The following is a 16,969-nucleotide window of genomic DNA, read 5'->3' as shown; positions in this document are numbered from 1 at the left end:
AGCTGGGATGGCCTCCTGATGCCGGACTGGTTTGCACCGCCGGTGTCGCATACATGTCAAAGTACTGTTCCTTGTGTGCCATGCGTAGTGCGGCGCGTGCGTTATTGTGAGATGGAAACTTTCACGATCCTGAATAAACGAAGACCTAATGCGATCTCAGGGATGTTGCCGGTTTGAAGAGGGGAGTGAAGGAGAAGCAAGCGGCAGGCTGTCACTGCAGAGGCTTCTCTCCCTGGCCCGGCTCCCTAGCATCCTTCATGTACAGTTTGCGGTGAAAGTCTTCCAAGGGAGAGGAATTCGAAATCAAGCCCCTTGGCCTCTGCTGGATAATTGGATAAGGAATAATGTAGAGAGAAGTCGAGGGGTGTGCAGAGGTGCTGGTGACAAACCGTCTCGTGCTTCGATGTCAGACAGTGCACAAGCTCAGGTTATGGGCAGCTGAGTGTCTCACGGTGGGAGCCTGCAGCCGCCACCCGCCCCCTGGAGCAGGGCCCTTCCGGATGCCTCTGTGAAATCTTCCCAAAGGGAATTGAGCCTTCTGTCCCCAGTGTAGGGGACCACCTCCGGTTTTAAATAAAAGGGGAGAGTAGAGAATAGAATTGTGAAAACTGTATTTTTTGTCTGTTATGCGTCAGAGTTCTGCCAAGTTTATACAATGAGCAGCACATAAAATAACATTGAACAAAGCTTATGCTTCAAGCAGAAAACAAACAAAAAAAATATTCTTAGGCATGAATGTCTCATTTAAGAAGCTGGCAGTTCTAATTCCTATGACTTTTCCTCTCTCAGATAACTGGTCGTTCGCTAATTTTTTTATTTTTTTTTTTAGACAAGATGTCGGGGGAGAAAAAAGACAGCGAAATAACTGTTGAAATCTGAAGTTTATAGAAATAACTGTTGAAATCTGAAGTTTATAGTTTATTATTAACTAATAGTATTAAACCAATGTTAATTTTTTAGTTTTGGTAATTTAATATGGTTATATAGGATGTTAACATTAGGGAAATCTGGGTGAAATATTTATGAGCACTCTTTGTTATTATTATAACTGTCTATATGTTTATAATTATTTCTGAATTCTTAATTTTTAACAAAAACTGAGACCACCGACTGGGAGCAAGGGGTAACATGAGTAAGAACTATGATCGTTAGTGTGACATACCCCATAATGATCATTCTTTTTTCACCTAAAAGTATAATGAGAGCTAGAATCTTAGGAAAGCATATCAAGTATTAAAGTGCTATTTCAAAAATGTAGGAACCCATATGATCAGTTCCCAGCATTAGGATTTTCAAATTTACCTGACATCTGGCAGTTACCTCAGTAATGCAGGGTAAATTATGGGATGCTCTGTCTAAAAAGGAGTAAAAAGTCAAATTATTTCCAAAACCTTTAGCGGAATAGCTTTTCAATGGCCTTTCTATCTCAAAGACATCTGTGAAATATTTCTGAACTCTCCAAAAGAAGTCTGCCACCCTCTCCTCTTTGGGCCGCTGGTGCTCACACATCACGGCCACCTGTAACAGCATTTAGCACATCCCGCTATGCCCCTAGCAAGGAGACCCTCCCCTCAAGGCAGAAAACTAATTTGTCTTTATCTTTCCTAATGCCTTAGTTCACAATAGGTATTCATAGAATTCTTTTTTTTTTTTTCTTTCAAGGAATCATTGAATTTGATTGTGGGGAAAAAATATGTACATTGTAAAATCTTTTTTCTTTCTTTCTTTTTTTTTTTTAATAAGAGTACCTATGGTTTACTGTCTTCTCCAGAGTTCAAGTGAGAAATAAGCCATGAGATAAGCACTTCTCTGAAGTCCTTGCTATCTTGAAGATGCTTGAAAATGTGCCCTCACTGCTTCGTGAAACTAAGTGTAAATCATCCAGAAAAACATAGAGAATCTGCGAGAAAAGACTTGGGCAGCAGAGGCTCTATGTATTTGATGATCCTGCTCTTTATGTTCTATTTGTGATTTCTAGTATTGAAATCCTGGTTCCTTGAATGTTTAGGTTTATTCAGTACACCTTAAGCCACAAATTTCTACCCCGGTCAGTTGCTGACTCTTAACGGGTCATTTCAGTGAGTCGGAATAGGGGAAACCAATCAAAAATAATTATCAGTCATCAGTTTGTCATTTTAAACCCTCTATTGAAAGTAACGAAATGCAAGTTGCATTTGAAAGTCAGTATCTCAAAAGACAATGTCATGCAAAACCCTCTCTGTGGCAGTGGATCATTCTGGAAGGGCACTCAGTCTGGGCGTCATCCAAACATCTCGTTTGTGGTCGGAGAATTTAGCATGGCCTGTCCTGCTGCTGCTTGAAGGTTTATTCAGTTTGACCTAGATTTGATTGGTGTTCGCTCTAACCGGCTCAGTTAGCTTTGGGGTGTATCTTTGGGAAAAATGAAGCATTGCCTTCGATTGGCATATTGAGTAGTTGGAAAGATTTGATAAAATGCTAATTGATAATAATGACATGCTGAGTCACTATATTGATAAAAAAATATTTTCTTGTTCTTCTGAAAATTATTAGAGAAATCGTTTTTTTTTAATGAATAGAGGAGTGGCTTAATAAAGAATCCTAGGAAGAAGATATAATAAGAATCCTATTTCTTCGGTATTTTTGTAGCTCGTGCTTTTTAGATAGGAAGATTATGATAAATGACACTAAAATTTCAGAATTTCAAGTTTAGGGATAGCTGTCAGAGGTCATCAATATTTCCTTCTCCTAATTCTAAGTCTAAGTGCAAATCACTCAAGAGAGAAAACTTTCTCCACCTTCTTAAATAACATCCCAAGATGTCTATGGCAATGCCACCCTGAACAAGCCCGATTCCTTCTGATCTCAGAAGCTAAGCAGGGTCGGGCCTGGTTAGTACTTGGATGGGAGACTACATAGGAATACTAGGTGCTGTAGGCATAAAAAATAAATAAATAAATAAATGAGGGATCGTAAGCTAACAAGGTTCGTATGATCTGTGAGGTCAACCAAGGGTTGCCTTGCCTAAAAAAAAAAAAAAAAATCCCAAGAATATGAGTTTATAAATCCCCTCATGATAATTTCATAATCTGTTGCTTGAGACACCTAATTTATACACCCTCTTAGGCTGCATCATTAAACTTTTCAGAACTACAACAAAATAGGAAAGGAGAGAAATGCCTGAGGGAGAGGCACGTACACTGAAGCCTGGGGTATTCACCGGGCCTGATGGATGCTCGTGAGCAGAGCCGAGGGTGGAAAGCGAGGGCGTATGCACGTAGGGAAGGGTTGACTGCTATTTAAATAACACTCTAGTTGTTACCTAATTTTTTGACCTGTTTCCCTGTTTTCTAAATCTGATATGATTTTATTTATTTTCCCCAAACTGTTCCTTCTGCTCATAAATTTATATTTTCCTTAATTTCTCGTTAGTCATTTGAGATTTACATTTTTCTTTCACTAGGCTTGCTATTGATTTTTAAATATACGATACGTTAACATAGTTCAGAAAAAAATTTTTAAACGTAGCGGAATGAACGATGGCCTCCCACCTCGCCTTCCATCACTCCCTCCTGCCCCTCCTTCCTAAGACTCGAAGTGCAAATGCAGCGAAGAAGTATTTGTTTGCTTTATACTCTTCCTTTTCTTCTCACATTTTTAGATGAAAGAGCATAGACTGGAATCAGACTGACTTAGGTCTGAATTCGAATTCTCAGTTTCTTCACCTATAACATGAGTTAACAGCAATGTCACCTTCACAGCCTTGTTAGGAAGGTTAAATAAGAAAAAAGTCTATAAAAAACTTACCGCTGTTTCTGACATGCAGATATCGAGTGTGATTATCATTATTTATAAACTTTGAATGAAAAGAAAAAAAAAATTGTCGTATTAGTTTCCTAAGGCTATCAGAACAAATCACCACAAACTCGGCGGCTTTAAACAGCAGAAATGACTTCTTTCACAAACCTGGAGGTCAGAAGTCTGAAATCCAGGTGTTTACAGGGCTGCGCTCTCTCCAGGGGCCTCGGGGACTCTGTTCATTGCCTCTTACAGCCTCCGGTGATTGTAGGCATTCCAGGGCTGGTGGCTGTGTCACTGTCGTCTCTGTCCCCGTTTTCACATGGGGAGGAGGGTGTAGACACATATCTTTTTTGGGTGGTGGTTAGGGGGACACCAATCAACCCACTGCACATGTCTTCTTGTAATTTATTTTATAATAATCAACTTATTAACACAGAATGTGTTCTTGAGGACCATTAATGTATTGCAAACTATAATATTGCAAATATGTATGAAATACATCAAATCGATGGTAATAAAACAGGCACAAAGTAAGAAAAAAACACATTATTTTCACTAGTACAGTGTTTTGGTTTTCCGCCCATTCCTCTGGTTCTGTGTGTATATTTGCGTGGGGAAGAAGGAAGGAAATAGAGCCAAGGTTAAAACACACACACACACACACACACACACACAATGATGGGTTTTAATCGCACTTGAGAACAGAAACGAATCGGCTTGACACATCTTCAAAGATTCACTTTTACTCTTTGTGTAAATTTTCTAGCCCAGTGGAGGCTCACCTCCCTTGTATAACGGTATAATGGCACAAAAAAGGTAAAAAGCATCGGATATATTTTCTCTATATCTTTTGGAACAGAAAGAGTGGAGAAAATGTTAATTTTTTTGTTTGAAATCCATACGACTGTGTTTCAAAGAATCATCATTTCTAAGAAAGAACGCTCTCGAGTGCATCAAAAGCATTCAAACGGAAACAGCGTCGCTTCATCTGCCAGCATCGTCATAGTCACTGCAATGTCCTATAATTTGTGCATGACCAAATCATATGACAAACGGACTGATTCCTAATTCTGATTTTAATTTATTTTACAGTCCATTGACTTGTACCAACTCCACATATCCATGAAGGCAGTAGAGAGCTAGAGACATTGCATGCCACGTTAGACTTTTAATTAACATTTTTTTTAGTTGGCAGAATTTCAGATGTATTGACCATGTTAAACAAGTAACCTCACACTGGGTAACAAATGCCTTACTAGTATTTTTAATTCACCACTCAGTCTATACGCTAGGAATGCTTTAGAAGGTGGTATTCTTAACGCTAGTGAATAGCCTCCAATGTATTATTAGACTTTTCATCCTTAAAGCTTGTCTAAATCCTATTCAGAGGTATGCTTTCCTCTCTTCCATAATAGAATATCTTCACTGACGCAAGTTTGTTTTCCTGGCTTTTGAGGAAGATGAATCTGAGCTCTATTTGGTGTTTGCTAAGAAACAAGGTATATGGTTTGTTCCTGGCCCTTCGGGGCTCCTTAGATCTCACAGTCGGATCTTAAGCTGAAGGTCAAGGCGTATGGGCAGCGTCTCACCTGTGGTCCAGCGCCCTGTGGTTTTTGGTCTGTCCGGTGCTTCCTGGGCAGAACTGAGATACCCTCTCTTGCTTCCTTCTTATCTATCTGCCTATGAGGAAGGCTAGACGTAGCCTCACAATCCTAAGTCAGGCTTCTGAGTTTCTTTGAAAACAGAACATGAAAAACTACACCTTCTGATATGGCTCCGAGGGTTCTTCTCGACTCCTCCTTACTTATATGTCTCCATCATGAGAGGACCTCAGCCTTCTAAAGTGTTGTTGGCCACTGTCCTTTCCCTCTCTAGCCAAATCCATCCTCCTTCCCCTTGCACCATGCTGGGATATGTAGTCACCGAATGGATGGATGCAGAATAACAGGTTCTCCGAGTGGGGCTGGGAAGGGCTCCAGCTTTGATTCCTCAGGATATTAGGGCAGTAGGGGAAGTGGCCAGCTCAGTTTTCAAGTGGCTGTAGACCTTGGTTATGAATCTGCGAGTAAATAGTAAACTCTTCCCAGAAAGTCTCTGGCATTTACTCAAGCTTTTTGTTTGCTTTTTTTGTTTTTTACATGACATTTAAAAAACCCAAATACTGAATTGTGTAAAATAAGGGTAAGAGTTTTGCCTCATTATTCTACTCATTATTCTACTCCCGTGAGAGGAACAGTCTTAACATTTGAATGTGTCTCCTATAAGTATTTTTAATATTCAAAGAAGCATATATGTATGTACCTGTATGCATTCTAGTGTTGTTTTTTAAATCCAGCTCCATCATGAACATTATATATGTTGTCAGAAATCTAGCTCGTTATTTGTCATCTATGCCTGTCATTCCACAGTTTAAAGCTGTTATAATTTTAGGCCATTTATTTATTGTCGAACGCTTACATTAAAAGTTTTTTGTTTTTTGTTTTTTGTTTTGCTCTCACAAATCATGTTACAGCGGTCATGCGTGTGCTTATTACATCCTTATGCAGTTCACAGTTGCCTCTCCTGGATAGACTATTTGGTTTGCTGGGCCAGGAGAGTCACACATTTTAAACTCTAATAGGTGCAGCCAAATTGCTTATTTAAAAAAAAAAAAAAAAGGAGGGCAGGGAAAAATGATTCAGCTTCTTTCATTGACTGTGTGCTTGAGAGTTTTTGTCTTTGGTTTGTTTGTATAATTGTTTCTTCTTTTGCATCGTAACTGGATACCGGAAAGGAGGACTCTGGTAAAGGCTGGTTTTGGGGTGTGGATGGCTCACCAATATTTTTAGCAATGCACGTGCTATAGAAAGTAACTCTCGGAATTCCTGCCTTCTAGGAGAAATTTCTCAGTGCATTTCCCATGGTTTCAGTAGAGGAAATTATTTTGATACATATTTGCTATTCCATCAAACGCCTGAAATAAATACATGAATTTCCCAGGGAATCTTGAATAGAAATTGAAGGATTAGACAGGTCAAAGTAGATAGCAGTAATAGTTGTCTCTTCCTTCTGTGATAACTGTGGGTAAAGCTAGAGAAAATATTCCGTGTGTGTTGGCAGAGCAGAAAATAGGGATATCGTCGTCAAGATTGGGGAAGTAAAAACAGATGCACTTTGGTTCAGTGGCATCCTTTTCAGACCTGATCCCCGGAGGGGTTCGCAGAACTCCCTTTGAAGCCTCTTTTATCCAACTTGTTTTTTTAGGGGTATTTAGCATTGATACCTATAAGCCTCTTTATTTGTACAGGTTCTGATGTACTGTGTGAACGGGGACAAGTCATTTATTCTTTATTCTTCTGTTTTCATGCCCATGAAGACAGAGTAATTCCCACATCATTGAAATTAAGCATGACTGCTACAATCAAGCCTGCCGAGGGCTTTAAAACCCTTGGAGAGAAAGGCAACGTTAGCATAAATTAATGCCTTTTGATTTACATTTTGTAACGTATTTTTTTATTTTACTTTTAAAGCTGAATTTTGAATTTATGCGGTTTTTTTTTATAACTTCTATTTTTTAGATTTAAACTTCTTACGATACAAGATAACTTAGGTAAATGGTGGTGAACAAGCATGCAATTCTTGGTTGAGTAATTTCCTTTTCTGTGGCTGTGTATATATCCTTATTTTAATTTCTAATCATTCATATTTATGACTCATCTTAAATAGTAAAAGGTATTTAAAAATACTTATTTTTAATGGTGACATCGGTTAATGAAATCCAATAAGTTTCAGCTGTACACTTTAACAGTAAGGCATATATATATATTTACACTGTGTGTTCACCTCCCATAGTTAGATTTCTTTCTGTCACCACATATTTGACCCCCTTTACCCCGTCTACCTCTCCCCTCCTCTCCTACCCCCTACCCTCTGGTAACCACTAGTCTATAGTCCATGTCCATGAGTCTCTGTTTGTTTGTCCTGTTCCTTTGTTGCTTTTAGGTTTATATCTCACATATAAGTGATATGTGATTTTCAAATTTTTCTGTCGGGCTTAGTTTGCTTAACATGATTATTTCGAGGTCCATATATATACATGCATGTATATATGTATATATACATGAATTTATATACATAAGAATATATATTCATACATAGGCATACATTTATGTATTTATATATATGATTATGAATATTTATAAACACATAAACACACTTCATATATATTTAAGAGTAAATTGTAATGTTCTCTCCTAAATATCTTTGATTTTGGCACATCCTGGAATTCCCCATGAGGTACCTTCTGTTATATTAAATCTCATTAACATGAACATGCAGCAGAATATTAAAATAAAGACTTCTCTTGAATCGTAAACATCTTCCGTAATGACTAGGTATAATAACATTATGTGCCCTAACTGCCAGGATTATGTACTGTCAACTAAAAATAATGAGTAAGAACAGGTTATCAAGTCCTACGCGTGAACTCCATCTGTTGATGGGACCCCCCACTTGAAGTCACTCATCACCCAAAACTCAGATTTCATAGATGAGATTCATCACCTTTCCCCGGACAAGGCCCAGTTTCCTCCTTGACACAACAGTCTCCCCATGGCTCAGCCTTCGGACGATGGAGTCAGCTTTAATGCCCCTCCTTCGGTTCCATGATTAACCTATGATACAAATTTCAAAGTTCCCTGGATGCTTATTTTCCTCTTGTAATGCTGTCATCCAAAATAAAACTTTCCATCATATCTACTAATGCACGTCTGTTTGTTGGTTCATCGTATATTCTCCTAGGACCTAGCACTGTGTTTGGGTCAGTATGGGATTCGAATAAATATGTGTCAGATGCATGGATCAACACAAGATTTACTGTAATGATTTATTAAAACACAACTCTCATGAAGTTACTTTGCTGCGTGCAGATTCCCAGTGGGTCTCAGATGCCAACGGGAAAGACCAGACTCTCCTCACTGTAGCATTTAGAGCTCATTAACATCTCGCTCTCCTTATTTTTATCACTGCTAACCTTCTGAATACTCTGTTGCAGTCTGGTTTTTAAATTTACCCTAATATTTTATGCTTCATCCTGAGTCTAGCATGCATCATTTTGTTATTTTGTGTTTTGATGCTTGGGTTGCTCACTCAAGAATGACCTAACCTGTCCTCTAAACCCAAAGCTTAACTGAAGTTCTTGAACTTGAAATTCCCTCTAGTCAGCTTTGGCCCATCCTGGTGTCTTTGTCCTTGGCACTGCCAGTGATTTAATGGCAATACTGTTATTGTTTTTGTTTGTTTGTTTGTTTGTTTGTTTGTTTTTAACACTGCTGCTTTTCTTGAATGTAGAGTTTTTCCCAGATCATGCGAGTAAGAATCCACTCTTCCTTTTCCTTCAAGAATATAGACGTAGTTTATTGAATCGTGTGGGTAGGCCAGGTGGAATTTATATGCCCTGGGTGTCTGTAGGGGGAGGGTGCAGGAGGGGGCCAGGGCTGCATGAGTGGGGCGGGAGGCCGTGTTTGGAGTCTGCAGCAGGACAGAGAGCAGCTCGAGGGGGCCTGGAGGTGGAGACAGCTCATGCTAGTCCCCAAGAGTAGCCTCTTACGGAAAAGCAAGTTCACAGACAAGGCCCTGGAGATGAATGATCCCACCTTCAAACTACGGCCCTGATGTAGCCTGGCCCGGTGCCTCCCAAGCTGCAGAAGTGTGAGAATCCCACGGCCTGTTCTCTGGCTGTCAGCGGGTCAGAGGTTTGTCAAGTTCCTTCAGGTAAAATCATGTGACCCCCATTACATCCTATTATGCTACGTAGTCCTGTCTCACAAGGCACTTCCTTTGAGGCCATCGATAACTGAACTTCTATGAAAATGAACTCACTTTTCTTGTGACCGAGTATATAATTATTTCGTCTACCTCGACGGTGCGATTTTTCCAGACCCCCGCCCGCGTCACCGGACTGGCACCCTTCGTTCTCCCAGCCGAGCGCAACCTGGTTTTGTCCCCACGCAGCCCTTTGTCCCCGTTCCGTGTCCCTCTCCTGCTGTCTCTGCCACACGGACGCCTCCATTTTCTCAAATGCCCTAGATTTCCTCTGGACACAGGACTTCTGCGTGTGCCCCCAATCTGCCTGAAACGCCCCTTTCCTTGTCCACAGACCCCCGTCACTCTCTCAGACGAACCCAGATTCCCCTAGTACAAACATACGTGGCTCTCAGGTATCTGTCATTCACAGTCCTCGGCATGGCTAAGACATCACATTTCTGAGTGATTACCTGATTACCGTCCATCTTTCCCACGAGATTGGAAGTTCCTCGAAAAGATGGATTGTGTCTGTTTTATGTCATTTTTGTATCCCAGCGCACAGTGCCTACAAGGCACTCAGTATATTTTTATTAAATTAAGCGAACTGGGGACTTAAATTTCCCTTGTGATTCTAGTTATTTTGCTACAGAGATGTACGGAGCATGTCTGGAACATTGTTATCCTTGGTATCTAAACCCTCTAAAATGCAAAAGAAACCAAATACACACGAAAAGATTTCTAAGCATCAATAGTTGAAGACAGGACTTCTCTAGTTACGTAAGTATACATTTAGCCAAATAGATGGGGTACCGTTTCTCCCTCGGCATGGTTTTTAGAAACCTTAAATTCATCTTAGATGTCAATATTTGCCCAATTCCAGGGAAGGTTGTACACAGAAATTATCGGAAACCTCCTCAAAGCCTTTTAAGTTCCAGTGGAGGGAGGGTAATGATTTCACTACTCAGCTTTGTTGTACAGAGTTTTCTCAGTAGAATGAGCACTAAACCGGTTCCCAGAAAGTTTATGTTAAAGGACACATGTTCAAAGAATTATTCCACGAGACTTCTCATGCCTGGATCTTCAGAGAATGCCCATGTGGTTTCGTGATCCAAAACTATAAATAATTTTGAAGAGGAGAGAGAAGTTAGATGGCTTAATAAGAAAAGGGTCAGTTTATCCTGAACGCTGAGGTTGCTGGATGCAGAGATACTGTTCATAAAGATAAGGCTTTTTTCTCTCTCTCTCTCTTTGTAACGAATTTTGTGTATTAGAAATACCTGCTTTGACTTTCTACTTTCCCAAGTTTACCAATAAAGCAAATGACACATAATATTTGAGTGCAGCCGCAGAGGAAAAAGTACCCATGACAAATGTCTTCAACTCCTCGTTCTCACCCACGAGACACGTCCAGCCAGGCAGGAAGCTCGGCCAGCCCTGTCACATGAGTAAGTCCTGGCTCCTGCTTGTCCTCTGCCTGTCCTTCCTGGGAGTGTCCTCAGCATCACATTCTCCGACTTTCGGGTTTGGCCCCCACCCCGCTCCAAACGTCTCCCTTCCACTGTTGCCATGTTCCTTCTGGAATGCAAATCTGATCACTCTTTCATTTAAAACCTTTAAATGGCTCCTGACAACAACAACAACAGGTTAATATAAAAGTTTTATGATGTGCCAGGCACTATTCAAAGGACTTTACATATTTTAGGTCATAATTATGCCCCGAGACGTGAATCAAGAGCTGATATCAGTCATCACTTTGGTGCAATAATCAAGTTAATGTTAACTGAGTGCCTATTTTGACCAGGTGTATTACAATGTTAATTCATCTAATCCTAACAACATCATGTGAATAAGGACGATATATGTATATGGAACTGAATCACTGAATAAGGGTGAAGTAACTCGCCCAAGGTCAAGGCCAGTAAGTAGACAGCACTCAAACCCAGGCACGCTAGCCTGGAGTCCACGTTCTGAGACATCGCTCCTGCCACCTGTCCAGATCAGCTTCCTACTGTCAGAGCCAGGCTCCCAGGGCTCACCTTGCTCTTCTCTCCAAGGTCAGTGTTCGTTGGCGTTGCGTCCTCCTGTCTTTCTCCTCATTCTGCCACACTGGACAAAACAGATGCTCTCTTAGGTGAATCCTTTGCCTGGACTAGCTTGATTGACTCACGCTCTCCCTCTCTCTTCTGTGAACCGTTTGTCTGTGGTCTGTGACCTGGGAGCTACAAGGTTGCAATCTAGCAACACCATGTGCTTTCGCCTCCAGCAGCTGAAATGTATACCTAAAAGAATCAGCCCTGGTTATTCCCAAACATGTTTATGCTAATTGTGCCTATTATTGTACCCATCTAATTTAACTAAATATTATACAAATTGATGAAACGTGAGTAAGAAAAGCAGTAAAGTGTTTTGAAAAACTAACCTATGATGCGTTTGCTCTTTTAAATGGCTGTCAAATGTGGCGAGACAACTGCGAAAGCCCGGGAAAGATCTGTAAATGTCTAGAAAAACTCTGTGTTCGGATTTTGTCGCAAATATCTTAAATTTTCACTCCAACGTAAAGAAACTAAAACAGAATTATAAACAGTGTAGCATGAGTATGGTTTAGAAAAGATGCTCAGAACTTTAACGCGTAGATTTATATACTAAGAGAATGGCTTTCGTATCTCAAAAGATTGATGAATTGATTGTGCATTATGTGTTTTATAATATGATGATATGATTCAGAAATGAAAGTACAATTTTTGGTATAATTCCATGACTTAACAATTTTAAAAAAAAGTAACCGACAATTAATAATCTGGATGGTGTTGGATAAGAGGATTTCTAATCTCTGAAATATGGTACCGTATTGTAGCATCACACTAGTGATTTTAGTTGGGGTTTCCTAATATTAACCTGTGAGACACTTTGTGATCTCTTGTTTTCACTTTTGAACACTCTAGCCTTTTGCCTGATAAGCCTTTTCGCAATCTTCTTTTTAGTAACTCTGATTCATCTTTTTAGTTTTAGATATTACCTGCTCTGCAATTTTTTTTTCCAGATGTCCCAAGACTGGCTATATGCTCCACTAAATGTCTATCGCAAACAACGCAGAAAAAAAAATATTTTAATTAAAAATTTCGAGGACATGATGAATGTATTCGTCTTTTTCACTTTTTTTTTTTTGCTTTCGTGAGGAAGACGTTACAAGACAGTTTTTAAAAAAATATGATTATAAGGATAAATAATAAACTTTTCTAATGCTATTATTCTATCCAAAAATAAAGGACCATGACCCAAAGATTAATAATATTATGGTACTGAGGATAGAACCCACATGACAAAGGGAATTATGCAAAATTTTGTTTTGGGAATGAGATTGGCTCCGATTTTTTTTTTTTTTTTTTTTTTTTTAGGTATCATGGTCAAGCTGATCATTTGTAGAAAGGGAAGCTGTTAATAATAGATATGCAAGTGCAAGGCAGGTTACTAAATATAAAATGTAACTGAGACAGTAAATAGTGAAGTCAGGTTTAGGTGGATGTGGAGGTTTCCATGGTAAACCTATTTCATCTAATCAAAGCAGTATTTTGTAATCCTGAAGAGCATATAATTATAAGCACTTATTATCTAAGTGGGGTGATTTTTGATAAGGTGAGACAGGAGTGCTTTTATCAGAACGAGGTGGGTATCCAATCAGAAGATACGGAGATTATGTTAATTATGTGGTTCTGGTGCTTAAGAGGGAACACGTGCTTCTCTTGGACTCACTTTCCCTGGCAAATAGCCGTTTTCCCTAAAAAGTGCTAGAGCTGTAACTCTGAGTACTGAAATGTTTTTGCTTCCCTGGTGATCCTTCTATAGCAAGCCCCCCAAGCAGTGCAGGGAGCAGATTATAATTAGGTCCCAGAAAGAACTGTCACCCCAAAATGATGTGGCCATATATATACCATGTATTCTTAAATACTATCTCCGTGGTAAATGGAAGCTTGGTCGAAAGCGGAGAGACCTCTGGAGAAGATCAGTTACATCGAAAGTATCTGCTGGAATGCTTTCTGGTGACAGCTGGCCATTTACCTGGGTCCATTTTTGCCCTGGGTCGCTAGTCTGATGAGGATAATTATGTCACTTTTTTGATCGACACCCTTCAGATGTCCCCCATTGTCTACTGAATAGAGTACATGCTTCTTAGATGGATATTTAACGTTCTCCACAGACTGTCCATCTCCAACCTACAGAGCTACCTTTGCTGGCTTCCATTCAAGTGCAGTCCAGCCAAACCAAAAGAATTCAGCGTTTTGCTAACACAACCTTCGATGTCCTTTATTACCGTCTACATGCCTTTTGTCACAGTTTGCACTGCTCATGACAATATCTATATTTTTCTGATTTTCCAGATTAGGGTCAGCCCCATAAGAATTGACCTTTTTCTCCAAGGAATATAGAATAGTACAGTGCATAGGCTTTTATTTATCTGGATTCAAATCCTTTACTATTTTTCTTGTTTGACAAAGCCTAAATTACTGTCATTGAGTACACTACGTGGCCCATAATAAGTAGTCAATAGATAGTAGATTATTATCATCATTGTATCGCAAATCTAGAATTTAGCACATTCTGTTTTGTGTTGTAGTTTCTGTGTACTTACTTCATCTCTTGTTCTATAGAATAAGGTCTTTGAGGTCATTCGTTGCCAGACTTTTTAATCCTCTAAAGATCCTCCCAAATGTACATTTTAGATACTCGTTTAATAAATGCAAATCAAGTTGAATTGATAGAAATGTATTTCACTAATCATGTTACAAATTACCATCAGATGCGGCGTAATCAAACACTGTACGACTCGATGATACTTACTCTCCACGTAATCTTATAGCTTCGGTGCAAACCAGCCTATAAAGTTCGTAAAATGAATCCATTCAGGTAGTGCTGATGCCAGGTATCTAAACTTTATATATTTTGAGTTATTTTAGTTTAGAATCAGGAATTATGACTATTTCTATAAACTATAAGCCATCGATTTTCTTTCAGTGATTCATTTTATTATCTGATATGTTACTGAGTGAATTTACTATCTAAAAACTAAGACAAAATGGTCTTCAGTAATCAAAATGGCAACTAATAGCCTTCATAAACAGTTATCTTTCACTGAATACCCGTACCCACATTCAATTCCAGTTTTTCTAAGAATTTCATAAATGAGGCTTCCATCAACGTGGGTAAAATGCCCACAAGGAAGACTTTCAAAAAGAAAACCTTGACATTTGGTTTTCACCATTTTGATTTTTAAAGATCATTTAATACAAAGTCTATCACGTTGACAAACTATTTAGTCTGTCCAGGTCTGCAGTTTCTTATCTGTAAATAGGATGTATTGCTTGAAGATTTCTAAAATCCTTATCAACTTGAGATATTATATGATGCCGTTATCAAAATGAAACAGCAACTGCTAATTGTTTATAGCGGTCCATGAAGGACTACTCCCAGAATTCACAGTCCTCCATCCATTTAGTCAATATGTATTTATTGAGCACCTATGGAGAATACAGGCAGGCTCTGTTTTAGGGAGTCAGAAAACGGTGCTGAACAAAATAGTTAGAGTCTCTGCTTTGTAGAATTTACAGTCAAGTGTGTAGCGGGTGACGAAACTCGAGTAAACAGTGAGATAGATTATACAGCTAGGAAGCAGATGGGCGCCATGAAGAAAAGTATGCCGAGGAGTAGAGGGTGACAGGAGGAGCTAATTTAGATAAAAAGAAGACATTTAAACAGGAACAGGGCACCCAGATTAGGTCAGACAATGAGCCTGGAGGAAGAGCACTCCATGCGGGGACTAGCATGTGGAGGAAAGGGCTAGCGCCAGCCACGCCAGAGGCTGCACCGGGCGGAGGCGGTGAGAGTTGATGAGGCTGAGTGTGTAGAGAGGGACCAGGCCACACAGGACGGTGACTCCAGGTGAGGCGCTTTTGCCCCACAGGGGACATTGGGCAGTGCCCGGCGACATATTTGGTTGTCAAAACTGTGAAGGGTGTGTTACTGGCATCTATTGTATGGAACGGGGGTGCTACCGAACGTCCCAAACTGAACATGTCTCACGACTGAGAATCATCTGGCTCAAAATTTCCATAGCGCCAAGGCTGGGGACGCCAAACGTAAGGGCACATAGGTCACGAGAAGAAATCCGGATTTCATTCTAAGTGTGATAGGAAGCTCTTAGAAGATTTTCAACAGCGCAGGGGTCTGACATGACTGGACTTGTTGAGTGGAGAAGGACTCATGATGGCGGAGAAGAGACATGGAAGCCAGGGAGGAGGTGACCGCAGGGGTTCAGGAGGGAGATGCCAGTGGCTTGGACCAGCATGCCAGCTAAAGAGGAAGGAAGTCATGTTGGGCCCTGGGTGTAAATTAAAGTGAATCCTGATTTTTTTTTTTTTTCCTTTTAGCTACGGTTTTTCTCTTTGGTTTCAAAGTTTCACAGGTGATTTATATTATTTAAAGTTTACTAGGAGGACAGCACTTGGCCTACGTGGCAGAACATCAAGAGGATGTAAGTGTCCACAGAGGACTGACTCTTTAATTTATGTCTTCACGGCAATATGAGAAATTACCTATTTTTAAGATTCGCTTTATCTACTTGAATCCAATTTCTAACAGGTCAGACGTTCACCATACAAACTCAGTGGATATAGAAGTCAATTTTATGCTGTTTAATATTATTCCGGGTTACATCAGAGGTTTAGTGAAACCTCATTAAAAGTGACTTTCTGTTCATCCTATCTGAATGGAACATCATCTGAATTTTCTCTTTTATAATAGAAAAGCCAGGCTTACACTCACGAGCACGTTTCTTGGAACCTAAGAGAATGGCTCTCTCCTTACTTGAGTCTTAGGTCACTGATGGCAAATATTCGGAGATAAGTTTGAAACGAAATATCCTGGGAAGCTTTAAGTATTCTTTATGTTTAGGGCAAAGCCATTTGGCGTCTGGACAGTCTGATCCATAACCTCATTCACGCTTTGTATCCAGGGCATTCATAGTAAGGGCCCTGCCATCGTGTAAGGGTCCTATTCAGAGAGAAGAAAAAAACATTTTTTCTGACTTTCGAGCAATTCACTTACTTGTTTACATAGGAATTGTGATATCGCAGACATTATAATATGGATTTATAAGACAGGTTCGTGAAGGCTGAAGCAATTTGGGATTGAATTAGCAAGATCCCTTGTTCGGTAGTCTAGAAAACCTAATTTATTCTTATTTATATTTTATGAAGAATAATGTGTAGTTGTCAAATGCGTAATCTAATATGGTAACTCTTTTAAGAAGTCATTATATTCTCTATAATATTATTTGTTTGAATGAAACTGTTAAAGACAAATTAAGGAAGATTTGGTTGGAAAAATGATTCATGATTAAACTACTTCCTGC

The 16,969-nt window shown here is 39.6% G+C and overlaps 1 protein-coding gene and 1 pseudogene across 3 annotated transcripts in view; both read left to right on the top strand.

Moving 5' to 3' along the window:
* Positions 1-16,969, top strand: part of IMMP2L (inner mitochondrial membrane peptidase subunit 2) — a 696,111-nt gene that overhangs the window by 500,592 nt on the left and 178,550 nt on the right. The gene's annotated exons all lie outside the window — the stretch shown is intronic.
* LOC112479818 lies at positions 2,801-2,919 on the top strand (annotated as a pseudogene).

The sequence above is a fragment of the Pteropus alecto genome, unplaced genomic scaffold, assembly GCF_000325575.1.
Source record: "Pteropus alecto unplaced genomic scaffold, ASM32557v1 scaffold21, whole genome shotgun sequence".
Classification (NCBI taxonomy): Eukaryota; Metazoa; Chordata; class Mammalia; order Chiroptera; family Pteropodidae; genus Pteropus; species Pteropus alecto.
Note: the sequence above shows the minus strand (reverse complement) of the source record. Positions and strands in the feature narration are given on the sequence as shown.